This window comes from Musa acuminata, chromosome BXJ2-1 (assembly GCF_036884655.1).
Source record: "Musa acuminata AAA Group cultivar baxijiao chromosome BXJ2-1, Cavendish_Baxijiao_AAA, whole genome shotgun sequence".
NCBI lineage: Eukaryota > Viridiplantae > Streptophyta > Magnoliopsida > Zingiberales > Musaceae > Musa > Musa acuminata.
Genome location: NC_088338.1, coordinates 27,315,983 through 27,328,039, shown reverse-complemented (window position 1 = coordinate 27,328,039; position 12,057 = coordinate 27,315,983). Strand labels below are relative to the sequence as shown.

Genomic DNA, 12,057 nt, shown 5'->3' with positions numbered 1-12,057 from the left:
CGGGTGATGTTTCGTATCCCGGGATGCAAAAAGGAGTGCAACACGAGGACTTCCCAGGGGGTCACCCATCGTAGTACTACTCTGGCCCAAGCACGCTTAACTTCGGAGTTTTGATGGGATCCGGTGATTTAGTGCTGGCATTATCGCACCCGTTTCGCGTGCTTCGTCCCTCGCCTATGTGCACGTCGCGGTCGGCGTATCAACGTCCGGAGCCTCTTGCCCGTCACGAAACCGTCGGTGCTTTCTAGAACATTCACGAAATCCCTATTGCAAGCTCTCTCCGAGCCCTAGCCCGACGACTACGTATCCATCACGGCAAGCACGTGCCGAAACCATCGGCACTTTCTAGAACTATCTCGGAATCGCTTTTGCGACCCCAATCCGGAAAGCTCTCTCCGAGCCCCTCGATACTAACTTCGTAGCGGTCACAACAAATTTCCAGCCCCAAAACAATCGTCTCGGAGCTCTACGGGAGATGTTTCGTATCCCGGGATGCAAAAAGGAGTGCAACACGAGGACTTCCCAGGGGGTCACCCATCGTAGTACTACTCTGGCCCAAGCACGCTTAACTTCGGTGTTTTGATGGGATCTGGTGATTTAGTGCTGGCATTATCACACCCGTTTCGCGTGCTTCGTCCCTCGCCTATGTGCTCGTCGCGGTCGGCGCATCAATGTCCGGAGCCTCTTGCCCGTCACGAAACCGTCGTCGCTTTCTCGAACGTTCACGAAATCCCTATTGCAAGCTCTCTCCGAGCCCTAGCCCGACGACTGCGTATCGATAACGGCAAGCACGTGCCGAAACCATCGGCACTTTCTAGAACGATCTCGGAATCGCTATTGCGACCCCAATCCGGAAAGCTCTCTCCGAGCCCCTCGATACTGACAGCGTAGCGGTCACAGCAAATTTCCAACCCCAAAACAATCGTCTCGGAGCTCTACGGGAGATGTTTCGTATCCCGGGATGCAAAAAGGAGTGCAACACGAGGACTTCCCAGGGGGTCACCCATCGTAGTACTACTCTGGCCCAAGCACGCTTAACTTCGGTGTTTTGATGGGATCTGGTGATTTAGTGCTGGCATTATCACACCCGTTTCGCGTGCTTCGTCCCTCGCCTATGTGCTCGTCGCGGTCGGCGCATCAACGTCCGGAGCCTCTTGCCCGTCACGAAACCGTCGTCGCTTTCTCGAACGTTCACGAAATCCCTATTGCAAGCTCTCTCCGAGCCCTAGCCCGACGACTGCGTATCGATAACGGCAAGCACGTGCCGAAACCATCGGCACTTTCTAGAACGATCTCGGAATCGCTATTGCGACCCCAATCCGGAAAGCTCTCTCCGAGCCCCTCGATACTGACAGCGTAGCGGTCACAGCAAATTTCCAACCCCAAAATAATCGTCTCGGAGCTCTACGGGAGATGTTTCGTTTCCCGGGATGCAAAAAGGAGTGCAAAACGAGGACTTCCCAGGGGGTCACCCATCGTAGTACTACTCTGGCCCAAGCACGCTTAACTTCGGAGTTTTGATGGGATCCGGTGATTTAGTGCTGGCATTATCGCTCCCGTTTCGCGTGCTTTGTCCCTCGCCTATGTGCACGTCGCGGTCGGCGTATCAACGTCCGGAGCCTCTTTCCCGTCACGAAATCGTCGGTGCTTTCTAGAACGTTCACGAAATCCCTATTGCAAGCTCTCTCCGAGCCCTAGCCCGACGACTGCGTATCGAACACAGCAAGCACGTGCCGAAACCATCGGCACTTTCTAGAACGATCTCGGAATCGCTATTGCGACCCCAATCCGGAAAGCTCTCTCCGAGCCCCTCGATACTGATTGCGTAGCGGTCACAGCAAATTTCCAGCCCCAAAACAATCATCTCGGAGCTCTACGGGAGATGTTTCGTATCCCGGGATGCAAAAAGGAGTGCAACACGAGGACTTCCCAGGGGGTCACCCATCGTAGTACTACTCTGGCCCAAGAACGCTTAACTTCGGTGTTTTGATGGGATCGGGTGATTTAGTGCTGGCATTATCACACCCGTTTCGCGTGCTTCGTCCCTCGCCTATGTGCTCGTCGCGGTCGGCGCATCAACGTCCGGAGCCTCTTGCCCGTCACGAAACCGTCGTCGCTTTCTCGAACGTTCACGAAATCCCTATTGCAAGCTCTCTCCGAGCCCTAGCCCAACAACTGCGTATCGATCACGGCAAGCACGTGCCGAATCCATCGCCACTTTCTAGAACGATCTCGGAATCGCTATTGCACCCCAATCCGGAAAGCTCTTTCCGAGCCCCTCGATACTGACAGCGTAGCGGTCACAGCAAATTTCCAGCCCCAAAACAATCGTCTCGAAGCTCTACGGGAGATGTTTCGTATCCCGGGATGCAAAAAAGAGTGCAACACGAGGACTTCCCAGGGGGTCACCCATCGTAGTACTACTCTGGCCCAAGCACGCTTAACTTCGGAGTTTTGATGGGATCCGGTGATTTAGTGCTCGCATTATCGCTCCCGTTTCGCGTGCTTCGTCCCTCGCCTATGTGCACGTCGCGGTCGGCGTATGAACGTCCGGAGCCTCTTGCCCGTCACGAAACCGTCGATGCTTTCTAGAACGTTCACGAAATCCCTATTGCAAGCTCTCTCCGAGCCCTAGCCCGACGACTGCATATCGAACACGGCAACCACGTGCCGAAACCATCGGCACTTTCTAGAACGATCTCGGAATCGCTATTGCGACCCCAATCCGGAAAGCTCTCTCCGAGCCCCTCGATACTGACTGCGTAGCGGTCACAGCAAATTTCCAGCCCCAAAACAATCATCTCGGAGCACTACGGGAGATGTTTCGTATCCCGGGATGCAAAAAGGAGTGCAACACGAGGACTTCCCAGGGGGTCACCCATCGTAGTACTACTCTGGCCCAAGCACGCTTAACTTTGGTGTTTTGATGGGATCTGGTGATTTAGTGCTGGCATTATCACACCCGTTTCGCGTGCTTCGTCCCTCGCCTATGTGCTCGTCGCGGTCGGCGCATCAACGTCCGGAGCCTCTTGCCCGTCACGAAACCGTCGTCGCTTTCTCGAACGTTCACGAAATCCCTATTGCAAGCTCTCTCCGAGCCCTAGCCCAACAACTGCGTATCGATCACGGCAAGCACGTGCCGAATCCATCGCCACATTCTAGAACGATCTCGGAATCGTTATTGCACCCCAATCCGGAAAGCTCTCTCCGAGCCCCTCGATACTGACAGCGTAGCGGTCACAGCAAATTTCCAGCCCCAAAACAATCGTCTCGGAGCTCTACGGGAGATATTTCGTATCCCGGGATGCAAAAAGGAGTGCAACACGAGGACTTCCCAGGGGGTCACCCATCGTAGTACTACTCTAGCCCAAGCACGCTTAACTTCGGAGTTTTGATGGGATCCGGTGATTTAGTGCTGGCATTATCGCACCCGTTTCGCGTGCTTCGTCCCTCGCCTATGTGCACGTCGCGGTCGGCGTATCAACGTCCGGAGCCTCTTGCCCGTCACGAAACCGTCGGTGCTTTCTAGAACATTCACGAAATCCCTATTGCAAGCTCTCTCCGAGCCCTAGCCCGACGACTACGTATCCATCACGGCAAGCACGTGCCGAAACCATCGGCACTTTCTAGAACTATCTCGGAATCGCTTTTGCGACCCCAATCCGGAAAGCTCTCTCCGAGCCCCTCGATACTAACTTCGAAGCGGTCACAACAAATTTCCAGCCCCAAAACAATCGTCTCGGAGCTCTACGGGAGATGTTTCGTATCCCGGGATGCAAAAAGGAGTGCAACACGAGGACTTCCCAGGGGGTCACCCATCGTAGTACTACTCTGGCCCAAGCACGCTTAACTTCGGTGTTTTGATGGGATCTGGTGATTTAGTGCTGGCATTATCACACCCATTTCGCGTGCTTCGTCCCTCGCCTATGTGCTCGTCGCGGTCGGCGCATCAATCTCCGGAGCCTCTTGCCCGTCACGAAACCGTCGGCGCTTTCTCGAACGTTCACGAAATCCCTATTGCAAGCTCTCTCTGAGCCCTAGCCCGACGACTGCGTATCGATAACGGCAAGCACGTGCCGAAACCATCGGCACTTTCTAGAACGATCTCGGAATCGCTATTGCGACCCCAATCCGGAAAGCTCTCTCCGAGCCCCTCGATACTGACAGCGTAGCGGTCACAGCAAATTTCCAACCCCAAAACAATCGTCTCGGAGCTCTACGGGAGATGTTTCGTATCCCGGGATGCAAAAAGGAGTGCAACACGAGGACTTCCCAGGGGGTCACCCATCGTAGTACTACTCTGGCCCAAGCACGCTTAACTTTGGAGTTTTGATGGGATCCGGTGATTTAGTGCTGGCATTATCGCTCCCGTTTCGGGTGCTTTGTCCCTCGCCTATGTGCACGTCGCGGTCGGCGTATCAACGTCCGGAGCCTCTTGCCCGTCACGAAACCGTCGGTGCTTTCTAGAACGTTCACGAAATCCCTATTGCAAGCTCTCTCCGAGCCCTAGCCCGACGACTGCATATCGAACACGGCAACCACGTGCCGAAACCATCGGCACTTTCTAGAACGATCTCGGAATCGCTATTGCGACCCCAATCCGGAAAGCTCTCTCCGAGCCCCTCGATACTGACTGCGTAGCGGTCACAGCAAATTTCCAGCCCCAAAACAATCATCTCGGAGCACTACGGGAGATGTTTCGTATCCCGGGATGCAAAAAGGAGTGCAACACGAGGACTTCCCAGGGGGTCACCCATCGTAGTACTACTCTGGCCCAAGCACGCTTAACTTCGGTGTTTTGATGGGATCTGGAGATTTAGAGCTGGCATTATCACACCCGTTTCGCGTGCTTCGTCCCTCGCCTATGTGCTCGTCGCGGTCGGCGCATCAACGTCCGGAGCCTCTTGCCCGTCACGAAACCGTCGTCGCTTTCTCGAACGTTCACGAAATCCCTATTGCAAGCTCTCTCTGAGCCCTAGCTCGACGACTGCGTATCGATCACGGCAGGCACGTGCCGAATCCATCGTCACTTTCTAGATCGATCTCGGAATCGCTATTGCACCCCAATCCGGAAAGCTCTCTCCGAGCCCCTCGATACTGACAGCGTAGCGGTCACAGCAAATTTCCAGCCCCAAAACAATCGTCTCGGAGCTCTACGGGAGATGTTTCGTATCCCGGGATGCAAAAAGGAGTGCAACACGAGGACTTCCCAGGGGGTCACCCATCGTAGTACTACTCTGGCCTAAGCACGCTTAACTTCGGAGTTTTGATGGGATCTGGTGATTTAGTGCTGGCATTATCACACTCGTTTCGCGTGCTTCGTCCCTCGCCTATGTGCTCGTCGCGGTCGGCGCATCAATGTCCGGAGCCTCTTGCCCGTCACGAAACCGTCGTCGCTTTCTCGAACGTTCACGAAATCCCTATTGCATGCTCTTTCCGAGCCCTAGCCCGATGACTGCGTATCGATCACGGCAAGCACGTGCCGAAACCATTGGCACTTTCTAGAACGATCTCGGAATCGCTATTGCGACCCCAATCCGGAAAGCTCTCTCCGAGCCCCTCGATACTGACTGCGTAGCGGTCACAGCAAATTTCCAACCCCAAAACAATCGTCTCGGAGCTCTACGGGAGATGTTTCGTATCCCGGGATGCAAAAAGGAGTGCAACACGAGGACTTCCCAGGGGGTCACCCATCGTAGTACTACTCTGGCCCAAGCACGCTTAACTTCGGAGTTTTGATGGGATCCGGTGATTTAGTGCTGGCATTATCGCACCCGTTTCGCGTGCTTCGTCCCTCGCCTATGACCACGTCGCGGTCGGCGGATCAACGTCCGGAGCCTCTTGCCCGTCACGAAACCGTCGTCGCTTTCTCGAACGTTCACGAAATCCCTATTGCAAGCTCTCTCCGAGCCCTAGCCCGACGACTGCGTATCGATCACGGCAAGCACGTGCCGAAACCATCGGCACTTTCTAGAACGATCTCGGAATCGCTATTGCGACCCCAATCCGGAAAGCTCTCTCCGAGCCCATCGATACTGACAGCGTAGCGGTCACAGCAAATTTCCAACCCCAAAACAATCGTGTCGGAGCTCTACGGGAGATGTTTCGTATCCCGGGATGCAAAAAGGAGTGCAAAACGAGGACTTCCCAGGGGGTCACCCATCGTAGTACTACTCTGGCCCAAGCACGCTTAACTTCGGAGTTTTGATGGGATCCGGTGATTTAGTGCTGGCATTATCGCTCCCGTTTCGCGTGCTTTGTCCCTCTCGCCTATGTGCACGTCGCGGTCGGCGTATCAACGTCCGGAGCCTCTTGCCCGTCACGAAACCGTCGGTGCTTTCTTGAACGTTCACGAAATCCCTATTGCAAGCTCTCTCCGAGCCCTAGCCCGACGACTGCGTATCGAACACAGCAAGCACGTGCCGAAACCATCGGCACTTTCTCGAACGATCTCGGAATCGCTATTGCGACCCCAATCCGGAAAGCTCTCTCCGAGCCCCTCGATACTGACTGCGTAGCGGTCACAGCAAATTTCCAGCCCCAAAACAATCATCTCGGAGCTCTACGGGAGATGTTTCGTATCCCGGGATGCAAAAAGGAGTGCAACACGAGGACTTCCCAGGGGGTCACCCATCGTAGTACTACTCTGGCCCAAGCACGCTTAACTTCGGTGTTTTGATGGGATCTGGTGATTTAGTGCTGGCATTATCACACCCGTTTCGCGTGCTTCGTCCCTCGCCTATGTGCTCGTCGCGGTCGGCGCATCAACGTCCGGAGCCTCTTGCCCGTCACGAAACCGTCGTCGCTTTCTCGAACGTTCACGAAATCCCTATTGCAAGCTCTCTCCGAGCCCTAGCCCAACAACTGCGTATCGATCACGGCAAGCACGTGCCGAATCCATCGCCACATTCTAGAACGATCTCGGAATCGTTATTGCACCCCAATCCGGAAAGCTCTCTCCGAGCCCCTCGATACTGACAGCGTAGCGGTCACAGCAAATTTTCAGCCCCAAAACAATCGTCTCGGAGCTCTACGGGAGATATTTCGTATCCCGGGATGCAAAAAGGAGTGCAACACGAGGACTTCCCAGGGGGTCACCCATCGTAGTACTACTCTGGCCCAAGCACGCTTAACTTCGGAGTTTTGATGGGATCCGGTGATTTAGTGCTGGCATTATCGCACCCGTTTCGCGTGCTTCGTCCCTCGCCTATGTGTACGTCGCGGTCGGCGTATCAACGTCCGGAGCCTCTTGCCCGTCACGAAACCGTCGGTGCTTTCTAGAACATTCACGAAATCCCTATTGCAAGCTCTCTCCGAGCCCTAGCCCGACGACTACGTATCCATCACGGCAAGCACGTGCCGAAACCATCGGCACTTTCTAGAACTATCTCGGAATCGCTTTTGCGACCCCAATCCGGAAAGCTCTCTCCGAGCCCCTCGATACTAACTTCGAAGCGGTCACAACAAATTTCCAGCCCCAAAACAATCGTCTCGGAGCTCTACGGGAGATGTTTCGTATCCCGGGATGCAAAAAGGAGTGCAACACGAGGACTTCCCAGGGGGTCACCCATCGTAGTACTACTCTGGCCCAAGCACGCTTAACTTCGGTGTTTTGATGGGATCTGGTGATTTAGTGCTGGCATTATCACACCCATTTCGCGTGCTTCGTCCCTCGCCTATGTGCTCGTCGCGGTCGGCGCATCAATCTCCGTAGCCTCTTGCCCGTCACGAAACCGTCGGCGCTTTCTCGAACGTTCACGAAATCCCTATTGCAAGCTCTCTCCGAGCCCTAGCCCGACGACTGCGTATCGATAACGGCAAGCACGTGCCGAAACCATCGGCACTTTCTAGAACGATCTCGGAATCGCTATTGCGACCCCAATCCGGAAAGCTCTCTCCGAGCCCCTCGATACTGACAGCGTAGCGGTCACAGCAAATTTCCAACCCCAAAACAATCGTCTCGGAGCTCTACGGGAGATGTTTCGTATCCCGGGATGCAAAAAGGAGTGCAACACGAGGACTTCCCAGGGGGTCACCCATCGTAGTACTATTCTGGCCCAAGCACGCTTAACTTTGGAGTTTTGATGGGATCCGGTGATTTAGTGCTGGCATTATCGCTCCCGTTTCGGGTGCTTTGTCCCTCGCCTATGTGCACGTCGCGGTCGGCGTATCAACGTCCGGAGCCTCTTGCCCGTCACGAAACCGTCGGGGCTTTCTAGAACGTTCACGAAATCCCTATTGCAAGCTCTCTCCGAGCCATAGCCCGACGACTGCATATCGAACACGGCAACCACGTGCCGAAACCATCGGCACTTTCTAGAACGATCTCGGAATCGCTATTGCGACCCCAATCCGGAAAGCTCTCTCCAAGCCCCTCGATACTGACTGCGTAGCGGTCACAGCAAATTTCCAGCCCCAAAACAATCATCTCGGAGCACTACGGGAGATGTTTCGTATCCCGGGATGCAAAAAGGAGTGCAACACGAGGACTTCCCAGGGGGTCACCCATCGTAGTACTACTCTGGCCCAAGCACGCTTAACTTCGGTGTTTTGATGGGATCTGGAGATTTAGAGCTGGCATTATCACACCCGTTTCGCGTGCTTCGTCCCTCGCCTATGTGCTCGTCGCGGTCGGCGCATCAACGTCCGGAGCCTCTTGCCCGTCACGAAACCGTCGTCGCTTTCTCGAACGTTCACGAAATCCCTATTGCAAGCTCTCTCTGAGCCCTAGCCCGACGACTGCGTATCGATCACGGCAGGCACGTGCCGAATCCATCGTCACTTTCTAGATCGATCTCGGAATCGCTATTGCACCCCAATCCGGAAAACTCTCTCCGAGCCCCTCGATACTGACAGCGTAGCGGTCACAGCAAATTTCCAGCCCCAAAACAATCGTCTCGGAGCTCTACGGGAGATGTTTCGTATCCCGGGATGCAAAAAGGAGTGCAACACGAGGACTTCCCAGGGGGTCACCCATCGTAGTACTACTCTGGCCTAAGCACGCTTAACTTCGGAGTTTTGATGGGATCTGGTGATTTAGTGCTGGCATTATCACACTCGTTTCGCGTGCTTCGTCCCTCGCCTATGTGCTCGTCGCGGTCGGCGCATCAATGTCCGGAGCCTCTTGCCCGTCACGAAACCGTCGTCGCTTTCTCGAACGTTCACGAAATCCCTATTGCATGCTCTTTCCGAGCCCTAGCCCGATGACTGCGTATCGATCACGGCAAGCACGTGCCGAAACCATTGGCACTTTCTAGAACGATCTCGGAATCGCTATTGCGACCCCAATCCGGAAAGCTCTCTCCGAGCCCCTCGATACTGACTGCGTAGCGGTCACAGCAAATTTCCAACCCCAAAACAATCGTCTCCGAGCTCTACGGGAGATGTTTCGTATCCCGGGATGCAAAAAGGAGTGCAACACGAGGACTTCCCAGGGGGTCACCCATCGTAGTACTACTCTGGCCCAAGCACGCTTAACTTCGGAGTTTTGATGGGATCCGGTGATTTAGTGCTGGCATTATCGCACCCGTTTCGCGTGCTTCGTCCCTCGCCTATGACCACGTCGCGGTCGGCGGATCAACGTCCGGAGCCTCTTGCCCGTCACGAAACCGTCGTCGCTTTCTCGAACGTTCACGAAATCCCTATTGCAAGCTCTCTCCGAGCCCTAGCCCGACGACTGCGTATCGATCACGGCAAGCACGTGCCGAAACCTTCGGCACTTTCTAGAACAATCTCGGAATCGCTATTGCGACCCCAATCCGGAAAGCTCTCTCCGAGCCCATCGATACTGACAGCGTAGCGGTCACAGCAAATTTCCAACCCCAAAACAATCGTGTCGGAGCTCTACGGGAGATGTTTCGTATCCCGGGATGCAAAAAGGAGTGCAAAACGAGGACTTCCCAGGGGGTCACTCATCGTAGTACTACTCTGGCCCAAGCACGCTTAACTTCGGAGTTTTGATGGGATCCGGTGATTTAGTGCTGGCATTATCGCTCCCGTTTCGCGTGCTTTGTCCCTCTCGCCTATGTGCACGTCGCGGTCGGCGTATCAACGTCCGGAGCCTCTTGCCCGTCACGAAACCATCGGTGCTTTCTTGAACATTCACGAAATCCCTATTGCAAGCTCTCTCCGAGCCCTAGCCCGACGACTGCGTATCGAACACAGCAAGCACGTGCCGAAACCATCGGCACTTTCTAGAACGATCTCGGAATCGCTATTGCGACCCCAATCCGGAAAGCTCTCTCCGAGCCCCTCGATACTGACTGCGTAGCGGTCACAGCAAATTTCCAGCCCCAAAACAATCATCTCGGAGCTCTACGGGAGATGTTTCGTATCCCGGGATGCAAAAAGGAGTGCAACACGAGGACTTCCCAGGGGGTCACCCATCGTAGTACTACTCTGGCCCAAGCACGCTTAACTTCGGTGTTTTGATGGGATCTGGTGATTTAGTGCTGGCATTATCACACCCGTTTCGCGTGCTTCGTCCCTCGCCTATGTGCTCGTCGCGGTCGGCGCATCAACGTCCGGAGCCTCTTGCCCGTCACGAAACCGTCGTCGCTTTCTCGAACGTTCGCGAAATCGCTATTGCAAGCTCTCTCCGAGCCCTAGCCCGACGACTGCGTATCGATCACGGCAAGCACGTGCCGAATCCATCGTCACTTTCTAGAACGATCTCGGAATCGCTATTGCACCCCAATCCGGAAAGCTCTCTCCGAGCCCCTCGATACTGACAGCGTAGCGGTCACAGCAAATTTCCAGCCCCAAAACAATCGTCTCGGAGCTCTATGGGAGATGTTTCGTATCCCGGGATGCAAAAAGGAGTGCAACACGAGGACTTCCCAGGGGGTCACCCATCGTAGTACTACTCTGGCCCAAGCACGCTTAACTTCGGAGTTTTGATGGGATCCGGTGATTTAGTGCTGGCATTATCGCTCCCGTTTCGCGTGCTTCGTCCCTCGCCTATGTGCACGTCGCGGTCGGCGTATCAACGTCCGGAGCCTCTTGCCCGTCACGAAACCGTCGGTGCTTTCTAGAACATTCACGAAATCCCTATTGCAAGCTCTCTCCGAGCCCTAGCCCGACGACTACGTATCCATCACGGCAAGCACGTGCCGAAACCATCGGCACTTTCTAGAACTATCTCGAAATCGCTTTTGCGACCCCAATCCGGAAAGCTCTCTCCGAGCCCCTCGATACTGACTTCGTAGCGGTCACAACAATTTTCCAACCCCAAAACAATCGTCTCGGAGCTCTACGGGAGATGTTTCGTATCCCGGGATGCAAAAAGGAGTGCAACACGAGGACTTCCCAAGGGGTCAACCATCGTAGTACTACTCTGGCCCAAGCACGCTTAACTTCGGTGTTTTGATGGGATCTGGTGATTTAGTGCTGGCATTATCACACCCGTTTCGCGTGCTTCGTCCCTCGCCTATGTGCTCGTCGCGGTCGGCGCATCAATGTCCGGAGCCTCTTGCCCGTCACGAAACCGTCGTCGCTTTCTCGAACGTTCACGAAATCCCTATTGCAAGCTCTTTCCGAGCCCTAGCCCGACGACTGCGTATCGATCACGGCAAGCACGTGCCGAAACCATCGGCACTTTCTAGAACGATCTCGGAATCGCTATTGCGACCCCAATCCGGAAAGCTCTCTCCAAGCCCCTCGATACTGACTGCATAGCGGTCACAGCAAATTTCCAACCCCAAAACAATCGTCTCGGAGCTCTACGGGAGATGTTTCGTATCCCGGGATGCAAAAAGGAGTGCAACACGAGGACTTCCCAGGGGGTCACCCATCGTAGTACTACTCTGGCCCAAGCACGCTTAACTTCGGAGTTTTGATGGGATCCGGTGATTTAGTGCTGGCATTATCGCACCCTTTTCGCGTGCTTCGTCCCTCGCCTATGTGCACGTCGCGGTCGGCGTATCAACGTCCGGAGCCTCTTGCCCGTCACGAAACCGTCGGTGCTTTCTAGAACATTCACGAAATCCCTATTGCAAGCTCTCTCCGAGCCCTAGCCCGACGACTACGTATCCATCACGGCAAGCACGTGCCGAAACC

At 54.9% G+C, this 12,057-nt stretch overlaps 21 non-coding genes and 5 pseudogenes across 21 annotated transcripts; all 26 read right to left on the bottom strand.

Moving 5' to 3' along the window:
• Positions 1 to 32: 32 nt before the first annotated feature.
• Positions 33 to 151, bottom strand: LOC135601566 (5S ribosomal RNA). Its single transcript, XR_010483856.1, has one exon. It is a non-coding gene; the product is annotated as a 5S ribosomal RNA (ribosomal RNA).
• A 350-nt stretch (positions 152 to 501) lies between these two features.
• LOC135601244 (5S ribosomal RNA) lies at positions 502 to 620 on the bottom strand. The gene has a single exon (XR_010483543.1). It is a non-coding gene; the product is annotated as a 5S ribosomal RNA (ribosomal RNA).
• Positions 621 to 970: 350 nt separating this feature from the next.
• On the bottom strand, positions 971 to 1,089 carry LOC135601242 (5S ribosomal RNA). The gene has a single exon (XR_010483541.1). It is a non-coding gene; the product is annotated as a 5S ribosomal RNA (ribosomal RNA).
• A 350-nt stretch (positions 1,090 to 1,439) lies between these two features.
• Positions 1,440 to 1,558, bottom strand: LOC135599994 (5S ribosomal RNA). The gene has a single exon (XR_010482330.1). It is a non-coding gene; the product is annotated as a 5S ribosomal RNA (ribosomal RNA).
• Positions 1,559 to 1,908: 350 nt separating this feature from the next.
• LOC135603151 (5S ribosomal RNA) lies at positions 1,909 to 2,027 on the bottom strand (annotated as a pseudogene).
• Positions 2,028 to 2,376: 349 nt separating this feature from the next.
• LOC135600687 (5S ribosomal RNA) lies at positions 2,377 to 2,495 on the bottom strand. The gene has a single exon (XR_010483003.1). It is a non-coding gene; the product is annotated as a 5S ribosomal RNA (ribosomal RNA).
• Positions 2,496 to 2,845: 350 nt separating this feature from the next.
• On the bottom strand, positions 2,846 to 2,964 carry LOC135602126 (5S ribosomal RNA; annotated as a pseudogene).
• Positions 2,965 to 3,313: 349 nt separating this feature from the next.
• On the bottom strand, positions 3,314 to 3,432 carry LOC135600737 (5S ribosomal RNA). Its single transcript, XR_010483051.1, has one exon. It is a non-coding gene; the product is annotated as a 5S ribosomal RNA (ribosomal RNA).
• Positions 3,433 to 3,782: 350 nt separating this feature from the next.
• LOC135601240 (5S ribosomal RNA) lies at positions 3,783 to 3,901 on the bottom strand. The gene has a single exon (XR_010483540.1). It is a non-coding gene; the product is annotated as a 5S ribosomal RNA (ribosomal RNA).
• A 350-nt stretch (positions 3,902 to 4,251) lies between these two features.
• LOC135600086 (5S ribosomal RNA) lies at positions 4,252 to 4,370 on the bottom strand. Its single transcript, XR_010482418.1, has one exon. It is a non-coding gene; the product is annotated as a 5S ribosomal RNA (ribosomal RNA).
• Positions 4,371 to 4,720: 350 nt separating this feature from the next.
• On the bottom strand, positions 4,721 to 4,839 carry LOC135602644 (5S ribosomal RNA; annotated as a pseudogene).
• Positions 4,840 to 5,188: 349 nt separating this feature from the next.
• Positions 5,189 to 5,307, bottom strand: LOC135600717 (5S ribosomal RNA). Its single transcript, XR_010483032.1, has one exon. It is a non-coding gene; the product is annotated as a 5S ribosomal RNA (ribosomal RNA).
• A 350-nt stretch (positions 5,308 to 5,657) lies between these two features.
• Positions 5,658 to 5,776, bottom strand: LOC135601553 (5S ribosomal RNA). Its single transcript, XR_010483844.1, has one exon. It is a non-coding gene; the product is annotated as a 5S ribosomal RNA (ribosomal RNA).
• A 350-nt stretch (positions 5,777 to 6,126) lies between these two features.
• Positions 6,127 to 6,245, bottom strand: LOC135599993 (5S ribosomal RNA). Its single transcript, XR_010482329.1, has one exon. It is a non-coding gene; the product is annotated as a 5S ribosomal RNA (ribosomal RNA).
• A 352-nt stretch (positions 6,246 to 6,597) lies between these two features.
• On the bottom strand, positions 6,598 to 6,716 carry LOC135601239 (5S ribosomal RNA). Its single transcript, XR_010483539.1, has one exon. It is a non-coding gene; the product is annotated as a 5S ribosomal RNA (ribosomal RNA).
• A 349-nt stretch (positions 6,717 to 7,065) lies between these two features.
• LOC135601542 (5S ribosomal RNA) lies at positions 7,066 to 7,184 on the bottom strand. Its single transcript, XR_010483833.1, has one exon. It is a non-coding gene; the product is annotated as a 5S ribosomal RNA (ribosomal RNA).
• A 350-nt stretch (positions 7,185 to 7,534) lies between these two features.
• Positions 7,535 to 7,653, bottom strand: LOC135601238 (5S ribosomal RNA). The gene has a single exon (XR_010483538.1). It is a non-coding gene; the product is annotated as a 5S ribosomal RNA (ribosomal RNA).
• A 350-nt stretch (positions 7,654 to 8,003) lies between these two features.
• Positions 8,004 to 8,122, bottom strand: LOC135600427 (5S ribosomal RNA). The gene has a single exon (XR_010482748.1). It is a non-coding gene; the product is annotated as a 5S ribosomal RNA (ribosomal RNA).
• Positions 8,123 to 8,472: 350 nt separating this feature from the next.
• On the bottom strand, positions 8,473 to 8,591 carry LOC135602643 (5S ribosomal RNA; annotated as a pseudogene).
• A 349-nt stretch (positions 8,592 to 8,940) lies between these two features.
• LOC135600716 (5S ribosomal RNA) lies at positions 8,941 to 9,059 on the bottom strand. The gene has a single exon (XR_010483031.1). It is a non-coding gene; the product is annotated as a 5S ribosomal RNA (ribosomal RNA).
• A 350-nt stretch (positions 9,060 to 9,409) lies between these two features.
• LOC135601531 (5S ribosomal RNA) lies at positions 9,410 to 9,528 on the bottom strand. Its single transcript, XR_010483822.1, has one exon. It is a non-coding gene; the product is annotated as a 5S ribosomal RNA (ribosomal RNA).
• Positions 9,529 to 9,878: 350 nt separating this feature from the next.
• Positions 9,879 to 9,997, bottom strand: LOC135601234 (5S ribosomal RNA). Its single transcript, XR_010483534.1, has one exon. It is a non-coding gene; the product is annotated as a 5S ribosomal RNA (ribosomal RNA).
• A 352-nt stretch (positions 9,998 to 10,349) lies between these two features.
• On the bottom strand, positions 10,350 to 10,468 carry LOC135601237 (5S ribosomal RNA). The gene has a single exon (XR_010483537.1). It is a non-coding gene; the product is annotated as a 5S ribosomal RNA (ribosomal RNA).
• A 349-nt stretch (positions 10,469 to 10,817) lies between these two features.
• On the bottom strand, positions 10,818 to 10,936 carry LOC135599353 (5S ribosomal RNA). The gene has a single exon (XR_010481879.1). It is a non-coding gene; the product is annotated as a 5S ribosomal RNA (ribosomal RNA).
• A 350-nt stretch (positions 10,937 to 11,286) lies between these two features.
• Positions 11,287 to 11,405, bottom strand: LOC135602329 (5S ribosomal RNA; annotated as a pseudogene).
• A 350-nt stretch (positions 11,406 to 11,755) lies between these two features.
• On the bottom strand, positions 11,756 to 11,874 carry LOC135601520 (5S ribosomal RNA). Its single transcript, XR_010483811.1, has one exon. It is a non-coding gene; the product is annotated as a 5S ribosomal RNA (ribosomal RNA).
• Positions 11,875 to 12,057: the final 183 nt, after the last annotated feature.